Genomic DNA, 20,234 nt, shown 5'->3' with positions numbered 1-20,234 from the left:
CTCTTTTGCCTCTTCCCTAAACCTACCTTGTGCATGTAAAACCTGAATCAATTCATCACACAACAACCACTTTAATCCCACACTCTTTTGGCCCAAACCTAGCCTTGCATAAATGCCACATGGAGTTTTGCACCATTGCAGTGAGACTGTAGTGCAATTAACGAGAGAGATCGTGAAAACAATGATTCATATAATGGATGTTGATATCACTTCTTTGTATGACTTAGAGAGTAATATGCTTGATATATCCCTATCAAATTAAATATTATTCCCTATCTCTCACATTAATTACATCTCGATTTCTCTCACCATAGCTTAATAATAAATCAACAAAATTGAGATGAACACAAAGAAATTGAGAGAACAAGTCAAGACACAAGATTGGGTACAATACCCCCCCGTGAATGAGTAAGCGCCTCCCTCATGCATGTATTTAGTGCATTACAACTACTTTTGTGCTCAAAATAGGATATGCATCTAACTTAGGCTTTTTAGTTACATTGTATGAACAACCTTATTTTTCCTCTCAAATCATGGGACCCAAACCATATTCTAGTTTGACAAAATAAATGCCTAGCCATAAGGCTATAAAGTAAAGGCTATAAAAATATTGAAGAGTCTTCCACATAAGCAGACATAATCTGTCGATTGATGATCTGCTCATGAAATACACAAAACTTTTTTAATTATTAGCCATACGCATAGCACAATGCAACTGTTGCTACACATATGCATGTGCAACAAAGTCACTATTATTCAACAGTTAATTAAAATCAACATATGCATAGCACAATGCAACTGTTGCTACACATATGCATGTGCAACAAAGTCACTATTATTCAACACTTAATTAAAATCAATATCAACAACATAAATCTATTATTAATAAAGATTAAATGAAACCAATTTTTATTATAACATTAGTTATGGGTAAGAAAACAATTGTTTTAGTTTATTAGAGGAAAAACAAAATAGCATGGATGATCAATTACATGCTAGTGCTAGCTCATGCGATAGATTTGCACTATATCAATTAGGAACACGCTTGCATGTGCACACACACATAAGCAATGAGTCTATATGGTCGAATGAAAATAAGGAACAATGGAATTTTCCAAACATTACCTCCCTTGGTGTGATCAGTATGGTAGTGTGATGGAGAATCAGGATGGGAGGAGGTTTTGGGAATGATAAGCCCCTTCCCCTTCTCTAATAAACCGCATGGCCATGTCACCTTTTTCTTTTTTTAAAATTAATTGTGAAGCCTTTCTAAAGCTTGCCAAAGCTTCTAATGAGTAATCCCCCCCCCCCCCCCCCCATGATACACCTGTAGTCATTCACTCACTCAACATGGCACAGAAAGGTAACGCAATATGTGAGAGTAAGGTATATTGTATTATTCAATGAAAGAAACAGTACAACATACATACATCCCAATACTACACCCTCATGATGCCCCACATATGAGGGTTCACCACTGGGTATAGGGAATCACACATAGAGTGGAAACCAAGTAGGTCTCAAAGTCACTACTACTCCCTATATAGGTATTTTTGATAGCAACGCTATGGTATAGCTACAAAGCCCTTACACTCACCCCTACTTACTAGATTGTTGTCCTTAGCAATCTAAGGGTAGAGTTTATTGACTCATCCGGGGTCTTAACACAACTTCTTCTAATAAGTTGGCCAATGTCTGACAGTCTACACATTAGCGGGATCTTAACACGGCCTTTACTATTAGATTGGTCAGTGTCTACCACACTACAACTTGGGGATCTTAGCACATCTTTTCCTATCAAACTGGTCAGTGTCTACCCATCTAATTGCTTTGTTCCTTGTTTTATTCTTACTGCCATGCAGATCCACCCAAGACTCAATTACATTTGAGAAGTGGAGGCATTATTTAGGCTTACGATAAGACAAGTGATGACTTAAGGGGCATTGGAAGAATTGTTGGGATTCTCCTTGAGCCAGGTGGCAAAGGCTTCATTGCCACATTCATGAGCCTCCGCTTCTAAAATCCAAGTGGCTTCTTTAAGAGGGCGCCCTTTCCACTTGGTGAGGTACTCAAGGTACCCTTTGTAGGCTTCTACTTCAAAGGAGCCATTGGAGTGAAGCAGTGGAACGTGCTTCCCCCATTGGTTGTTGGGATAGAACTTATGGAGGAAGCAGGCATGGAATGCATTATGGATGCAAATGCTTTCTAGCAGGTTGGGCGTGTATGTTACTTCATTCAGGACTTGAGTGATCCGGTCGGGTCCATAGTAGCAGTGATTGAATTTGGGGCTCATATTCTTTGGGAGAGACATATGCTTGGAGCTAACGAGGACCATGTCTCCTTTGGTAAAGAGTACCAACTTATGCTTCTTGTTGGCCTGTTCTATCATGGTGATTTTGCTCTTTTCCAAACTCTGTTTAGCCGCTTCATTGCGGTCTCTCCATTTCTTCAGGAATTCTTTTGCATCCTCATCTTCAGCTTTGGTAGCTCCCCTGAGGCTAAGACAAGGGGTGTGATGACTTCTTTTCCCATGGCTAACTCAAAGGGTGTGTAGCCTGTGGCAGAGTGGATTAAGTTGTTATAGTGAAAACTTGAGTATATCAAGGTATAAGGCCCAATCTTTTTAGTCCACTCATGCGTAGCTCCTAAGATAGTCTTCTATGCCTTGGTTCACTCTCTCTATTTTCCCTTTTTTTTTGGGGTGGAAGGAGAATGAGAATCTCAACTGTGTTTCGAGAGTCTTAAAGAGTTCCTTCCACATGTCACTCATGAATCTACCATCTCTATCTGAGACAATGGCTAAGGGTAAGCCATGCAACTTGAACAGATGCGTGAAGAAAAGGCGGGCTACCTCCTTGGCATTTGTTAACCCTCAAATGAACAAGGTGGAATCCAAAAAATCTAAAGCAGAAGACAAGGCCAAGGCAAAAATGAAATGGAAGACGAAGGCGTGCCAAGAAGAAGAAAGGTGCACATGAAAAAGCAAATGTCAACACTTTTGTAAAAGAGCGCAAGGCGCACCATGATTTATTTTAAGAGTGCCGGGCTCTCACCCGTGCAAATTGTAAAAGTAGATGGGCGGTAGGAAGGAAGCTAGGAAGATAGGAGGACAATGGGAAAAAGGGCCTAGGGCCATGTAAAAAAAGGGATAAGGGCATGACCACCCAAAAGGGATTTAGGGTTTTGTATATAAAGTTGAAAAGTGAATGGGAAGCTCATTCTTGTGTGTGGCCAAAAGTAGCTCTCCTCTTCTTCTTCTTCTTCTTGCTTGCTTGCTTGAGCTTGTGCTTGAGAGAGGGAGTGAGAGAGTGTGAGGGAGTGAGTGTGTGAGGGTGAGGGACCGTGGTGGAGAAGCTCTCCATCTTCTCCTCTATCCTTCTCTTCTCCTCTATTCTTTTCTGTTACTCGTGGCGATGGAACTTGGAGCATGAAGCTTGAAGATGGAGCTTTCTTGAAGCTTGCACTTGGATTGTGGAGCTACTGGAGTGCTCAGGAGAGGAGGCAACTTGATCGGGCATGGAGATAAGCTCATTACACTCGTAGAGATGGATGGCGCATCAACTATGTGAGAGGTAGCCATTAGTACTCTGCTTGGAATGCTTGAAACAATAAGCAGTCCGTGGGTCTTGGTGGTTGATCGCCTTTACATTTTAGTTCCGTTGTTGCCGAGACCAACAGATTCAAGCCTTGAGCGTTTGCACACCTCGAATCGAGCATTAAAGTAGGGTTTTCCCCAAACCGGTGCTTGAGGTAGATAGGTAGGAAGTGAGGGAGTTGAAGAGGCATTTGATCTCCTTAGCAAGTAGGTTTTTGGTTTTTCAGATTTGGATGAGCAGGCTGGAGTAGTGTAGGTATTCTCTTTATGATTTCTTTTTACATTTAGGTAGGATAGGAGCAAAACAGTGTGAGTACACAGTAGGGTTTCTGCTGCTGTATAACAAGCTGAAACAGGAAAAAGAAGGGCAAAAAATAGAATTCTGGGTTAAATGCTGGTAAGAAGAGTAAGACTAAGGTGAGTACAGACATGGGCATGACAATAAGAGACCAGTAGTGGCAAGGAAGACCTTATTTTGCATTTGAAAGGTTAAGGAGAGCTTGAGAGAGAGAGAGAGAGAGAGAGAAAGAGAGAGCTTGCAAGTCCAGGTCTACACCAGATCGATCGGAGCGCATTGGGACTTCTAGTGAGACTCAGGTATGGAATGCCCTTGGCCCACACCCCTCTTTGATTCCTGGAAGTTTTGGTAGCCACTAGCAACATCTATTCTAGATTTTTTGGGCAAATAAATGATCGACGTGCGTTTCGGCCAACGGAATTGGGCACCCTCCACGGTATTCGATTCCCAGAGTCGGAGGACCAAGCAACTTGTCTGACTCCGAGAGTCTGACTGAGCAACCTATCTGGACAAACCTACCTGGTCCAATTGGACACCCCGTCCGGTCAGACACTTGACCCATCCAATCGCGACGCTCAGATCAAGGAATCGGTCCAGCAGCCTTGTCCGATCGAACATACCAGCTCCAATTTTCAAAATCGAACCATCCCAAAATCGAAGGCTCAGAATTGGACAAAGTTGGACACTTGTCAAATCGGATGCACGAAAATCGGACCAACCCTCCGATCAAATACCCAACCATCCAATTGGACACTCCATTTGTCCAATAGAATGCGTACATAATCGGATCACTCTAGAGTCAGACCAATCATAGGACTCGGACCCAATTAAGTCGGACCGCCCAAAATCAGACAGGGGATTCAGACTAACAAACCAGAATAAGAAGATACAGACCTAGAGACCATATGGAGGCGAAAGCACATTATAGATCTATCACTAGGCTGAAATCTAGAGCAAGTGGTTCAAAACTTGGCTACGAACAGTCCTTCAAATCACGCATGGTGTTTAGCGTAGCAATCCTATAGGTGGGGGGGGGGGGGACTGCCCCCCTGGACCTCCGCAGAGAAGTCTGCCCCCTCCGCACCTCCCCCAAGTAGACTAGAGTGAAAACACGCACCGCAATAGGTCCTTCAAATTAGACCCTAGTGTAGTAACAGCTCTACACAAGCATAATTTTGCACTTGCAAAACAACAACCAAAATCCCATACCTGAACAAAGACATCAAAGACCCTAGAACATCAATGGGACAATCTAGCCAACAAGGGCAAAAAGGCCATACCACAAAAGCATGTATATGTTGCATTTGGACTACATCTAGTTAAAGCGGAACTGCACAACATCAAGCTGCAACTGTGAGGACATAACAGTCCTAACGATAGATGCACCTTGAATGGCACTGCACAGATGACCCAAGACATTAGTGAAGAATCCACATCTAGTCGTGCAGTTGGGGACTTAAGGGCATTTATCAGAAGGCTTAAATTTATGAGCCAAGACTCGGAAGATGAAGACATTGTATCGTATGCTCATCTTAGGGTCAAACTCACTGCAAAAGGGAAGTACTGTGTCGATGCTCTTATCGATGAAGGAGCTGATTTCAACATCTTGACCTATGAAATATGGACCCTACTAGGCCAACCAGAGCTCACACCAAAACTGATGGAACTCTTAATCCTTACGGGGGTCACCCATAAGCACTTATAGGGAAGTGCAAAATCCTTATAGCTATTGAGACTAAAAGCTTGCCTATCCTATTCCATGTTCCTCCAAATAGTGCTAATTGTGAAAAGGAAACCCTCCTAGGACGACCCTTCAAAAGGGTGACGAAGTGTGAGGCCGATTATGTGGCACAGAGGATACACTTGAGACTATCGGATGTGAAGATAATCACAACCTTTAGTAAGGGTGACCTCATCAAACCTCGAGGGAAAGACAAGGAGCATGCTGACATACCAAGCAAGCCTAATAACAAGAGCAAGGACTTGTTGAAAGAGTCGATACAAGTGCATGTTGAATAGAGAGAACCGGTGAGCGAGACCATGCCAAGGAAACAATGCCAAGGATAGGCTTTGGACTTACAAATATCGTAGAAGACCACAAAAGAAGCCCAAGCCTTACAAACAAAGGTATTGATGGAGAGCCAGCACGATGCCGCAATGGATATCCAAAGCATCGCTACGTGCTCAAGGGTGTTACGCAGGCAACCGATGGATTTGGGTGCCAAAACCCCCTGCTAAACCGCCTCTGTCAGAGCTGAAGGCCAAAACGTATCAAGAGTGAATAAGCATAGGGGGAAATCTAAATGAAAATCGAAGTTATCACTCAACAAGGTTGGAGTGACTGAGCCCCTCACGATTGAAATCAAGAAACCAAACATGATTGTTCGTAAGGTAGATCCTCGACTTAGCGTGCCTAATAAGCGAATGTCATGTATAACCGTTAAGTGTGCACAAAGACCACTAGTATCCAAGGAGCCTTTAACTTCCTAAGAGGATAAGGAGCACCACAGGCACAATGTTGCTTATGATAAGGCTAATTTCTCAATAAAGCAAATGGTAAAGTCGTTTAATAGCCATGAGCAAATCTTCCTACCAGTGCCAAGTCCACCTAGGAGTCCCAAACCTCCTACATCCTCTTCCCCTAAACAGACACAGGAAGCACAATAGTAGTTGCCAAGTGCAGCTGCTCAGTCCCGATCTCTATCTCCATCTAAGCTTCCAAATGTCCCAAGAGGTGGGACATGACACCGCCCTTAGCTCTCAGCCTAAGGATACGCCTATGCAATCCAATGTGACTAACTCAACTTAGGCTTTGATCTGCACAAGTGAATGCCCAAAGGGCAACAAAAGACAGGACCACTTCCGATCTACCTAAGGACTTGACATTGCAATCTACCATTGGTAGCTGGTCCACTGAACTAGCCGCTACTCCTTCCAATCAGGAATCACAGCAGTCACAGCCTCCTTTGACCGTGATTGTGACGATGCCTCTTACGGAACGTGTCCTTAGTAATTTACATGTAGAAGAGGTGTCACAACCAACATCCTTGACACCTCTAGCACCGAAAACCTAGGCTTGAGGAGAAATCTCTTGAAGATTTGGCCAAGGAGATGGCGCATTTGATTAATGAACCAAAGATGAAGTGCAGGATGAAGCTTATCACAAGCTGACAACCATCACACATGCATACGTCCATGTGAACATTTGAAGGCCAACACCAAAGCACACAAAGCTCATAGCCAAACCCCTGATTTGTGATGAGCAACGATATGTTTGCTCTCGCTATGTAGTTGTTGCTGAGGAAGTCATAAAGGATACCCCACATGCCACAGCTAGAGAATTGGGCTTGATACCCTCACTCTATACTGCTCAATGTGAGATAAACAAGGAAAAGAGCGAAGCAATCAAACGAAAAGGGAAAGGACAAGGTGAGTTTGTGCAGAAATGGTACTCCAATCAAAGTTTGGTAGCCAAAATTGGCCACCGACTAATGACACTAGCCGAGCAAAGGAAAGCCCTTTGAACATCAATACATGATCCCACAGACGTCGCCCCAATCTCATTACGAGTGTTGGCAGTGGTCCATGAGGCCCAACTTTTTGCCACTGTCCAAAAACATCCCTTGTACGATAAACTACTTCTAAAAGAAGATCTACATGTGGCTAGCACGCTAGGAGTAGGGAGCATGGTTCTTGATGTTAGTGCATATGTCTTTTGCCTCACTCAAGACCCTGCAATCCTAGATCTCTATGCTTCCCATCAACACAACCCTGACTTCTTCAATTGGTTTCATCCAAGCTTACATGACAGGAATCCTAAACTGTCTCTTGGCTCTACACTAGAGTCACCCAAACCTGCTGAGCAAGAGAAAAACAGCTCTAAACGTAACACTTGCACTAATAAGAAGCAATGGAGGCATGTTCCAACAATGGGTGAGGACAAGAGCCTAGAGCAAATGCCCCCTGACCCAGAGCAGCTACCAATGTAATTGGATGAGGAGCTAAACGCGGGAGAATTAGTTGAAGAGCTAGACTCTCCAAAAAGAGAGGCAGTTGTATCCTCACAACCTAGCGAGGCTGTCCAACAGGCTGTAGCTATGTCCCATGATGACACGCTAGAGAAAGGTAATAATGAGGCCTAACTAAGCACATCAACGGTTGACCTAGTTCACGGTCCCAAGTCTTCAAGAGATACACCTCATTTGCCCAAGAAAAAGAGGAGAAAACAACGAAAACAACAATGGTTGTCGCAAGTGGTGGTAGATGCCAAGAAGATTGAGACTAAGGGTGCTGAAGAAATGAGGAATGAAGCATCAAGTCCACCCACAAATGAACCCATTGCCATCTCTCCTAACAGCAATGAAACCTCAGACACATCCGTGTGTTTTGATAAGTCAAAGCAACCATTACCAGCAACGATTGCTTGCAACACTCAATCCACCGACAACAACAGAACTTGCATTGACCAATCAAGAGTGGATACAACATTGTCACAATAGGGTGACAAAGCTATACTAGTCACATCCGAGGAGAACCATGACACAATAGAAGTAAAGCCTCAGGAGAAACACGAAAATCCCAAGGACAAAAGTCCTAGCATTGACCAATCCTACTCATCTAGGCTTGAGCCCCCAGCTATGCTAAAGCCTAGGGAAACTCCTAGAACCTTGCATGAGATAGCAACTGAGCAAGCCTTCATTGAACATAGTAGTGTCATAGAGTGCTTGGCTGAGTTGGATGCTAAACTCAAAATATTTGCACATGTCTACGTCCTTGCAAACATGGGCACATTCCCTAGGGAGCAGCTTGAGGGATACTTGCCATGTCCTCCATCCTGGGAAGAGCAAGAATATCTTGACGAGCACTATGACAAGCCCCTACATAAGTGCATGCAACTCATCTCTGACAAGGAAGCCGACGACTTATGCTTAACTGTGACATTTAACGATGTGCTTTGCCACCAAATCTCTTAGAGATAGAGCACCTAAAGTGACAATCAAAAGGTCAAAGTCAGTTTGAAAAGTGTTGGTTTTAAAACCACGCTACAATGGCCGAACTTGGAGCCAGATTATGATAGCAGTCTCAAAGGAGCAATTGGCCAAATGGTAGTCTCAAAGAGACCCAACCTATGTGGCACCAACTTCCTTTCGAGTACTGTATGCCATTCGGGGTAGGGACTTAGTCGGAACTAGCTAAGAAAACTCTCTGGTTAATAAGATTCTCACTGAGGAGGAGCTACATGTTGCGAGTAGACTCAGACAAGGTACCATGCTACTCGATGTTGCAAAATATTTGTTGTTATTGAGTAAGCTGCCACGAGTACTGGATGTGTGTGCCACACTCTAATACAATCCTGAGTTCTACAAATGGTTTTTATCCTCATGAAGTGACATGGATGCATAAATTGTACATAAATAAACAATGAGTTTTGTGACTGTGTATAAATAATACCAACACACACGAGCAATGATAATCAAGTGCAGGAAGAAAAGTTTGGGTTTGACAGGCTAAGCTCCTTAGGTCCTCCCCTCACCACGTGTTTAGAAGTCGTGACTGTTTCTACCTCCAGGTGGAGGGCATGCAGTCCTCATTGCCACCATGGGAAGCCCTGGCCAACACCTCTGAGGGTGTAGACGGTGTGCTGTCCCCTTCTACAGGCTTTCCCCCGTTTCGATCTATTATTCTAGGGACAAGCCCTGCCCTATTCCATCACAATCAGGCCATGCAACTTGGCTTGAGCAAAGATCTGCTATTGGCTGGAATACGCCCCACATTCGAGGCAAGAAGAACATCATCACGGGGGCCGTCCCTCTATAGCAAACACTGCATGTCTCACCTCACCCCTCCTCATCATATGCGCTTGATAATCCATTGTTTAATCCTTCTCGTGAGAATAACTCTATCCTACCTTAGGGCCTAACCCTTGGTTCACATTTTGCAGGTTCCTCCATAGTAGCCCGGCATGGAGCACACAATGCAGCTAGCATGCAAAGAAGCTCTCCTCCGTAGAAGGGAGGATATGGAACAAGCTCCTCCACCATAACGCTACATATCTACCCTTAAGAGGTATGCGCCGAGATGAGGCCCAAAGTGACACCACCCAGGATGTAGGCTGAAAACTCCCTAGGTCAGGAAGAGGAAGGCACAAGGGAATACTCAGGGGGTAGTGATCCTTGCCGTGCAGGCCCTCCCCAGACGCTCGCGCACCATGTGCTCAAAAGAAGAAAAGGAAGCTAAAAACAAGAAGGAATTTGCTAAACTATTTCAAAGCATTCTTGATACGGCAGCGGCCAAGGACTACACCATTTGGGTCCCAATTGATATCTCCCCCTACCCGGCCTGATAGTAGCCCCCCCATCGGCAACGCCCCAATCGCCTGGTCACCTGAACTCACCCTACCTCATAGAAGTAGAATATACACTATTTTGTACAAAATGCTTACCTAGTGCTATTTGGCCATGACTTTTTGTCATTAGATGGTTAAAAGGGGAAAATTCTCCAATTGTGCAAACTTTTCGTATCTACTTTTAATATATTTCACGCCTTTAACAAAAATCAAGCACAAGTGATATGCATCTAAGTCAACACCATGGGATTCATGTAAGTGATGTCTCTTTGCGTTGCACCTATTCATTATGATTGAAACATATGACTTGCATGTACCCTCACAAGTTGTCAAGTGGATACACGACGACATAGGTCTCTATGCGAAAGCGTTCAATGTCCAAGGTACCACAAGACCACCAACACCACAAAGAGCCATGACGGAAGCCTCACTACTGAAAGTGAAAAAAACCCTTGCAGTCCGCCTGCATTGCATGGCCCAAAGCATAGTCTTTGACGTCTCTCTTTTTGAGTCTATTACCTCAATTGAACCAACATCTCATGTTACAAAGAGGTTTTGCAAAATCTCAAGTGTATCTCCCATTCTCAACAACGGTTCCCCTAGCAACGAGGCCAATAACACAATCATCGTTGTAATATTAATTTTCACAGCCCTTGAATCTCGACATTTCCCAGTCCAAATGAAAGGCTGATGACCTCGATGTATTGCAATGGTTGTATTCAACAAAAAAGAAAAGAAGAAAGAAAAAGAGAAAACAAAAAGAAAAGACAATAAAAGAAAAGAAAGAAAGAAACAACAAAAAAAAAAAACGAAAAAGTAGTCACAATCACAACACAACACCTAGGGGTCCTCAACTTAGGTGCATCCAGTGACCTTGGTCAGCTAACTGCATCCCTAGTCCCCTAGCCCTTTTCACATCCCCCACAATTGTTTAGGGCACATCAAGGGCAGGACATACCTAGGGAGCTTGTCTCATTAGACCTGTCACCCGGACCCATTTGCACGATTCCTTTTTTGCACTCCACTGCAGTACCATTGCAATCAATTGTGGTAAGCAATGCAAGAACGACCATGGAAAGTACACCGTACTCGTCAAGCAATCCAAGTAGCTACCAACTACCAAAAGTTAAGGTGTTGATGAGTTCAATTATGCTACATTATATTGTCACAGCACAAATGATGTCTCATCCACCTTCATGAGTACTTCTCCTCAATATTGATAACTTTTTCCACCCCACCAAACCTTTGCTTCATCCACATCTTGCTACGAGGCACTAGATCAATTGTCTTCTAACTATGTAATATTTAAGTATGCACAGGCACTTACATACTATCTCAACCACACTCTATACACGGTTTGGGTCCTCAAGTGCAAGACATTACTCTCAGCTCGCTTAAAGTTTGACATGTCTCCCAAACTAATCAAACTACGGCTTGTGCACGATAAGAAGACTAGCACTACCCCCAGGGAGAGACCACATCTGTGAGATTTTTGATTGCAGGTATTGAAGACTCCAACGAAAGTGTCGTCAGCTCTTCATCAACACTCAAATCTGAACTCTTGTCCATTTTCATCATGCAAGCCCACCAAAGAATCGTCCTGTGCAAAATCCCCACACACCACCACCAGTGCAATTTCCAACATCGAACAACCCTATCCCCAGCTCCAATAACCCTACCACCAGCCACCCACACCAACAATGTGCCCCCACCGACCTTCATCCACACCAAGGCAAACCGCAGTTGTCCCTTCCACCCACATCTTCGGTGCATACCAAAGCCTACTACCTACGACGATAAGTGCCATGGGACTAGCACTCATCTAAGAGGGGGCTAATGTTAACCCTCAAATGAACAAGGTGGAAAATCCAAAAAATCTAAAGCAAAAGACAAGGCCAATGCAAAAATGAAATGAAAGATGAAGGTACACCAAGAAGAATCTAGAAACACAAGAAGTGTAAAAAAGTCCTAAATCAAGGAGAAAGGTACATATGAAAAAGTGCATGTCAACGCTTTTGTAAAAGAGCGCAAGGTGCACCATGATTTATTTTAAGAGCGCCGGTGTGCAAATTGTAAAAGTAGATGGGTGGTAGGAAGGAAGCTAGGAAGATAGGAGGACAATGGGAAAAAGGACCTATGGCCATATAAAAAAGGGGATAAGGGGATGACCGCCCAAAAGGGATTTAGGGTTTCGTTTATAAAGTTGAAAAGTGAATGGGAAGCTCATTCTTGTGTGTGGCCAAAAGTAGTTCTCCTCCTGCTCCTCCTCTTCTTCTTCTTGCTTGCTTGATCTTGTGCTTGAGAGAGGGAGTGTGAGAGTGTGAGGGAGTGAGTGTGTGAGGGTGAGGGACCGTGGTGGAGAAGCTCTCCATCTTCTCCTCTCTTCTTCTCTTCTATTCTCTTCTCTTGTCTTGCTCACGGTGATGGAGCTTGGAGCATGAAGCTTGAGGATGGAGCTTGCTTGAAGCTTGCACTTGGATCATGGAGCTACCGGAGTGCTCGGGAGAGGAGGCAACTCGATTGGGCATGGAGGTAAGCTCATTACACTCGTAGAGATGGATGGCGCATCGGCTATGTGAGAGGTAGCCATTAGTGCTCAGCTTGGAACACTTGAAACAATAAGCGGTCCATGGGTCTTGGCAGTTGATCGCCTCTACAGCATTCAATGGTGGCTTAACAGGTATGAAGTGAAAGTTTTTAGAGAAATAGTCCACCGCTACAAAGATGATGGTGTCACCATGGGATTCTGGGAGCTCCATAATAAAATCCATGCTAATGACATCCCATGGTTGGCTAAGCATTGGAATTGGTTGAAGTAGTCATGTTGTCTTGGAGCGTGGTGCCTTCATGAGTTGGCAAGTAGGACAAGTCTTGATATAGTCTATGACTTCTTCCTTCATGTTTGGCCAAAAGAACTACTTCTTGAGTGCTTCAAGTGTCTTGCTTTGTCCCTTATGCCCACCTAGCTTTCCATCATGCATTTCATGTAATATGACCTTCTTTAGATCCACACTATTGGGAATGTACAATCTTGTCTAAAAACAGAATTCCCTCCTTTAAGGTATACATGCCATGTGGTGTCTTGTCAGTTTTCACCTCTTCCTATAGTCTTGTGCATTTCTTGGTCATGTTCCAAAGCCTTCTTTACTAACTTGAGGAAGTTGCTACTAACCACACTAATGGCTTTCAAATCGGTCTTGCGACTTAGAGCATCTGCTACCTTGTTGGTGGAGCATGGCTTCTGTTTGACCTCCAAGTCGAACTCTGCTAGGAAGTTGAGTCATCGTGCTTGCTTGGTAGACAACTTTGGTTGGGACTAGAAGAATTTGAGTGATATGTTGTCTGTGAAGACCACTGTTTATTTGTCTTGAACATAATGCTTCCATTTTCTAAGGCAATGAATCATTGCTAGCATCTCCTTCTTGTGTGTGCTCCATCTAGTTTCTACATCTATGAACTTCTTGGATTCATTAGCTACGGGGTGGCCATCTTGCACCAACACTCCCTTAATGCCATAATTTGATGCATCTGTGGATATTTTGAAGGGCTTTTTAAAGTTAAGCACTTTGAGTATGGGGGTTTGACTCATACATTTTTTCATCAACTCAAAAGCGTCATGTCGCTCACTTCCTGATGTGAAATTTCCATCTCCTTTGGTGAGGTGGGATAGTGGTGCGTTTACTAGACAATAATCCTTGATGAATCTTCTACAAAACACTGTGAATCCTAGGAATTTTTGAACTTCCCTCACGGTCTTTAACACAGGTCAATTCTTTACTACTTCTACTTTCTTGGGGTCTACTTTGATGCCAGCCTCGCCTATGATGAAACTTAGAAATTCTAACTCCTTCACTGCAAACTTGCGTTTTTCAGGCTTGGCATACAGTTTGTGTTATCCCAGCTTCTCAAAAACTAGGCATTAGTGTCTTTTGTGTTCCTCTAGAGTTTTACTATACACTAGGAGATCATCTATGCAGATAATGATAAAGACATCTATTTTGAGCCTAAAGACTCCATCCATAGGCACAAAAGGTGCCTAGCCCATTATCCAAACCCTAGGACAAGCTACTCAAAGCTTCCATATCGAGTACGAAAGGTTGTTTTGGGAATGTCTTCTTCTCCTATATGAATTTGATGGTACCCTGACCTAAGCTCAATATGACTAAAGTATTTGGCTCCATGTAGTCTATCTAATAGTTATTCAACTAAGGGCATGGGATACTTGTTCTTGATGGTGATCTTATTAATAGCCTTATAGTCTACACATAGTCGGAGTCCCCCATCCTTCTTCTTGACAAACAACACTAGGGCACTGAATGGGGATTTGCTGGATAGGATGAACCCTTGCTCTTCCAATTTATGTGATTGTTTCTTCAACTCCATGAGTTCAGTGTGATTCATACGATAGGGGCTCTGACTACCCTCGGATGAGCTTGATCTTATGGTCTACTTCTTTTTTGGGTGGTAGGCCTTTGGGTAGTTCAACTGCCATCACATCCTCATATTCCTCAAGTATTGCCTCCGCTTCTATATTGCCAACTTGGGGTTTGGCCTTCTTGGTGTCCTCCTGCTCCATGGGTTGTATCATGCATAAATGCACCATCTTTCCTTGCTTTGCTATTTTCTCCTCTTGTTTGGTGCTGCGTGTCATGATGCGAGGCCTAATATGGGTAGCTTGTTGAGGCGGTGCTTGGGTTGGTGCTCCTGGTTTATTAGATACTGGTTTCACTGTTTGGCAAGAGACTCAAGGCTTGTTCTCCTTCATTTGCACTTTGATTGATGTCATGCCTAAAAGTTGCATTCTTTCATAGGGTACTCTAATGCCCTCTCCTTGCATATCCAACATCATCTCATTAACTTCCTTCCCAAACATTGCAATGACATACTTGTCATAGAACTCCATGCCTAAAATGACTTCAAATTTTTCCATAAGAATGACTAAGAAGTTGAGATTGGCCTTCCATTTCCATCAATTGCCTATATTTGCTAACATACTCCTTCATCTTTCCTTATGTTTGCTTGAGATTTCTCCATTCATCTCTAACTTTGAATTTCTCCATCTTTGGGATGAAGTAGTCTTCGATTTCTTCTTGGAGTTCTTCCCATGAAAAGATAGTGTGTCCTTGCTCCTGTTTCAGTAGGTATCAACTAGCAGCATCCTACTCTAAGTAGATGGCTACCACTTCTCCCTTCTTGTCTTCACTGATCCTACCATACTTCAAGTATCTGTCTACTTCCGCAATCCACTTCTTCAAAATCAGCCCATCTCTCTCTCCTTTGTACTTGGTAGGTTGGGGCATTTTGAACTTGCCATAGTCATCTTTTGAACTGTCACTCTCCTCCTCTTCCTTATGGTTTTGTCTTTTGTCTTTCTTATTGTCCTTCTTCTTACTACCCTCTTCAACTACCTTCTCTTTGTCTTTCATTGTATCTTGAGCTCTCCTAGAAGTCTCCTATCTACCTAACCTATTCACCAACCTATCCATCTCCACTTGCAGTTTGTGTATTTTCTCATCTTTTTATTGATGTATCACCCACTCTCTCTAACCTTGCTCCACTTCTACTTTTCTTCTCCTTTCCTCTTCTTCCTCCTTCATTTGCATATTCCTCTAGATTGAGTCCAACAACCTTGACATGCCCTCCAATTGGCTCTCTAGGCCGTCTACTTTCTCCTAATGAGCTACTCTTCATTCTTGATCTTGGCTCTTCTTTCTCTCTTCAACTGTTGGGATAGGTGCATTCTCTTTGTCGTCCTCCATGTTGTCGTGGGAAGCTCTGCCTTGGATTTTGGTGTTGCCGATGCGGGAAAGCCATGTTTCACCTTTAGATGGTGGTTGTGCCACAGAGAAGCTGTGTCACATCTTCATAAGTTGATTTGTGTCGGGGTCATTGTGAACACTCCTTCACTCCGAGCAAGAGTTGCTTTGATACCGAGTGTGATGCACTTACACTTGTTCACTCACTCAGCATAGCACAAAAAGGTAACATGATATGTGAGAGCAAGGTATACTCTTGTATTATTCAATGAAAGAAACGGTACAACATAGGCACATCCCAGGACTACACCCTTGTGATGCTACACATATGAGGGTTCACCATTGGGTATAGGGAATCACATGTAGAGTGGAAACCAAGGAGGGCTTAGAGTCAGTACTACACCCTATATAGGTGTTTCTAGCAACAATACTATGGTATAGCTACAAAGCCCTTACACTCCCCCTCCCCCCCTTCCCCAACCCCCTTGCATAGACAAAGACAAGACCTCAATATTGATGGAGAGGAAAATATTTGTTTGTCTTGTCTTGGAAAGAGGGGTTCACACCAAAATTGAAAAGGAGAAGAGAAGCTCGATCTACAAGTTGGTGAGCAATATCATTAACCAACAATTGAAAGGGTGCTCCTGATGATGGTGACAATGAGGCCTCTTATGCATGTGAGGAGGCCATAGTTGACAATGATTGCCTCACTAATCAGACCTAAGCTTTGATATCAATGTTAAATCCTCTCATCATAGCTTAATAATGACTCGACAAAATTGAGATGGACACAAAAAAAATTGAAATAACAAGAGACGAGTGTGCACTACTACACAAGTTTGGGTAAATCCCCGTCTCCCCCCCCCATGCATGAGTCATCACCTCCCTCGTGCATACATTTAGTGTATTACAAATACTTTTGTGCTTAAAATAGGATATGCATCCAATTTAGGTTTTTTAACTCCATTGCATGAATGCTCTTACTTTTTCTCATAAATCCTAAGGCTTAAATCATGTTTTAGCTTGACAAAATAAATGCTTATGTCTTGTTTATATGTAGAGTAATGATTAACATACCACACATCAATAGTATCCAAATAGTATTTTTGCACATCAAAGCCCCCTTGCTAAATTTAGAAATAATGATATTTGCATCTTTTTGACCACTAATGAGTAGCTCTCACCAAATATACATAACATATTAAGTTCTTAATCATATACTTAACACAATGCAAATGATGCTATATGTATACATGCAATAAGTCACTATTATGCTACAAATGATTAAAGTAAAAATCCATAATATATATCCAATGATTGCATCCACTTATTTTCAATATAAGTTAAACCACATTAATTGTCATAATATTGCATTTGTAGTGTGAATAATCTACTTAGAGAAGGGTAAACTCCATAGCATGTCAACTTGGTAATAATGGAGCTACTACAACTTGGTATGGTGGTACTTACATGTGAATCAATGTAGTATTTATGTGATATATATGTTGTGATGCATTACATGTTGGAATGTGAATTGAGCAATAGTGATTCTATATAGATTCACATGAAGGAAGCAAAGTGGCCACATAATAGCCAGACAACCTCACAATCTCACTTCCTATATCCATCTATAGAAGCTCCATGGCTTCCTATATCCATCTCAAAACTAGATGGTCATTGTGTGCTTTCCACATTAACCATTGACATAACCACCCAAAGGTATATAGCTTATTGCATCCATATCTAGCATGGAACAATGATGAGATTCTTCATAAAAACACCTTTCTTTACTAAAATGCTAATCTCACACATCAAAGAGATCACCAATATTATTCATACATGGTTGTTTCATGCAACTTTTTGATGCTTTTTGGTAGTCAAAGAAGCTATCCTTAGTGCTAAACTAAGGCTATTGCAAAATTAAGGAGCCATAATTTAATGTTGCAAAAAGCTAAGAGGAGCATCAAATGAAGTCTAATACTTAAGAGCACCATGCATTTTGAGTAATGATGATAAAATAATCAAACTCTTATGCATTGAATAATCCTCTTTTGTTCTCTCTATCTCTCTCATGTGTATTTTTAAAAAAAGCTATATATATATATATATATATATATATATATATATATATATTCATCCATGCTTAAATTTGACACTATAATTTAATCCATCGTTGATCAATGCCAACTTTTTGCCTATACAAAATTGGCATTGTCACACACATACATCTAAGACACATCCATTTTAAAATTACATAAACCTAAACAAAGTAATGAGTGCATGTATTTATCAATCTCATGCTTCATATTGGACTTTTACAATCACACACACACACACACACACACACACACACACACACACACCCACACCCTCTCTCTCTCTCTCTCTCTCACACACACACACACATAAAATGCATGTACACTCAAACTTCTTGCTCACATACCCACAACATCCCTAGTTTGCATAGCTACACATTCACGCACATGCACAAATTCCACATATTTGAGCCCTCACCTACTAGACCCAACCCACATAGATACAACAAAGGCATGTCGTTGCACATGAGCCTTTTCTTTAGCAAAAAATTCAATTCAATGTCTTATATAAGTATCTTAAAATTAAAAACTTACAATTGAGAAACTTTAACATGGATCCTTACTAAAGGGTGTCAAAAACCAACAGTTTGCTATATAAGGTTCACGGGTGGGGGTCAAACACACATCTAGTTTTAAAACAAGCTATTTTACATCCACAAGCTTTAGTAAAAGGAATTTATAGCAATAAGTTAATTTTACATCCACAATCTTTAATAAAAGGAATTTATAGCAATGAACTAATGCACTTAAAGTATTACTATTTTACATGTGATGTAGGGTGGTTAGATTCCCAACAACAATTCATGTGTGAAGTGTTTTACTTTACAAGGAAAATGCAAGTGTTGCTTGCACACTTCTATGAGATGCACTAGGGCTCTTTGAATTGTTAATGTGAATTGATAGCCTTTAGAGAGAGAGAGAGAGAGAGAGAGAGAGAGAGAGAGAGAGAGAGAGAGAGAGAGAGAGAGAGAGAGAGAGAGAGAGAGAGAGAGAGAGAGAGAGAGAGAGAGAAGCTCAATTGGTTAAGTCGAATGCGTATAAAACAGGTGACTTACCACTAGGGTAACCACTTCACACACACACACACACACACACACACACACACACACACACACACACACACGAAATGAGAGTAGCTCAATTGGTTAAGTTGAATGCATATAAGACAAGTGACTTACCACTAGGGTAACCACTTCACACACACACACACACACAGAGAGAGAGAGAGAGAGAGAGAGAGAGAGAGAGAGAGAGAGAGAGTAGCTCTCAAGACTTGTGATGTAATTGCATGCCCTTATGGTTTCTGAGGTCAACACGAGACAAAGTTTGTGTGATGACTTCACTTCACTTGCAACAAACTATTGCTTGCAAAGCGAGCAACCCATTGTTGCAATCGTGCAAAGGTGCCATAGAGCCCTTATGTGCAAACTAACATAGTATATGTGTATGTGTGATGTACCATACGTTTGAATCAAGAATGAAAGTGAAAGCAATTATAAACCGATTGTTGATACAAGGGGAGATGCAAGGTTTTCAACCTTTCACTCTTACAGTTATCTATTCTGCTCTAGTCTCTCTAATTGTAACTCTGTCCTTAGGACTTTATCCATCGTGAAATGAAATAGGGCCCATGTTTATATGGATTGAAATCTCGCGTAAGTTTTCAGGCTTGTTTATCAACTAGCCTCTCATTTCGCTGAATAAGTTTTTATTAACTTGAAGCCTCTCACTAGAAAAGTTTTTATCAAGCTTGAATTTTAAATTTACGAAATCTTTTTTCTTTTCTCCAACTTGTGGTAGTGGTTAAGTTTAGCAATGTGGCTTCGCAGTGCTGCTATGCCTGGCCCTTATGAAAGAATGCTAGCAAGCCTGGCCCTTATAAGAGAATGCTAACAACCACACTCCAGCTTATCTATACTATTAGTTAAGGAGAGGTGGGGGACGGGTGCCACGTGGCAGGCCCCCACCTCCCCCACAAAAAAGAAAGAGAACGCGGGGGCGGGTGCCATGCGTCCAGCACCCCCCCCCCCCCAAAATCGCGCCCGCCTCGGTGCGAAGCGCCGGCGGGGCGAGTCTCTGCGCCTAGTTTTTCTTATGGGTTTCTTGTATTGCAAGTGAACCCATCTGCAGTGCAGCGCACACT

This window comes from Lygodium microphyllum, chromosome 9 (assembly GCF_053477565.2).
Source record: "Lygodium microphyllum isolate KBCC chromosome 9, Lygodium_microphyllum_v1.1.10, whole genome shotgun sequence".
Classification (NCBI taxonomy): Eukaryota; Viridiplantae; Streptophyta; class Polypodiopsida; order Schizaeales; family Lygodiaceae; genus Lygodium; species Lygodium microphyllum.
This window is presented reverse-complemented; position numbering follows the sequence as displayed.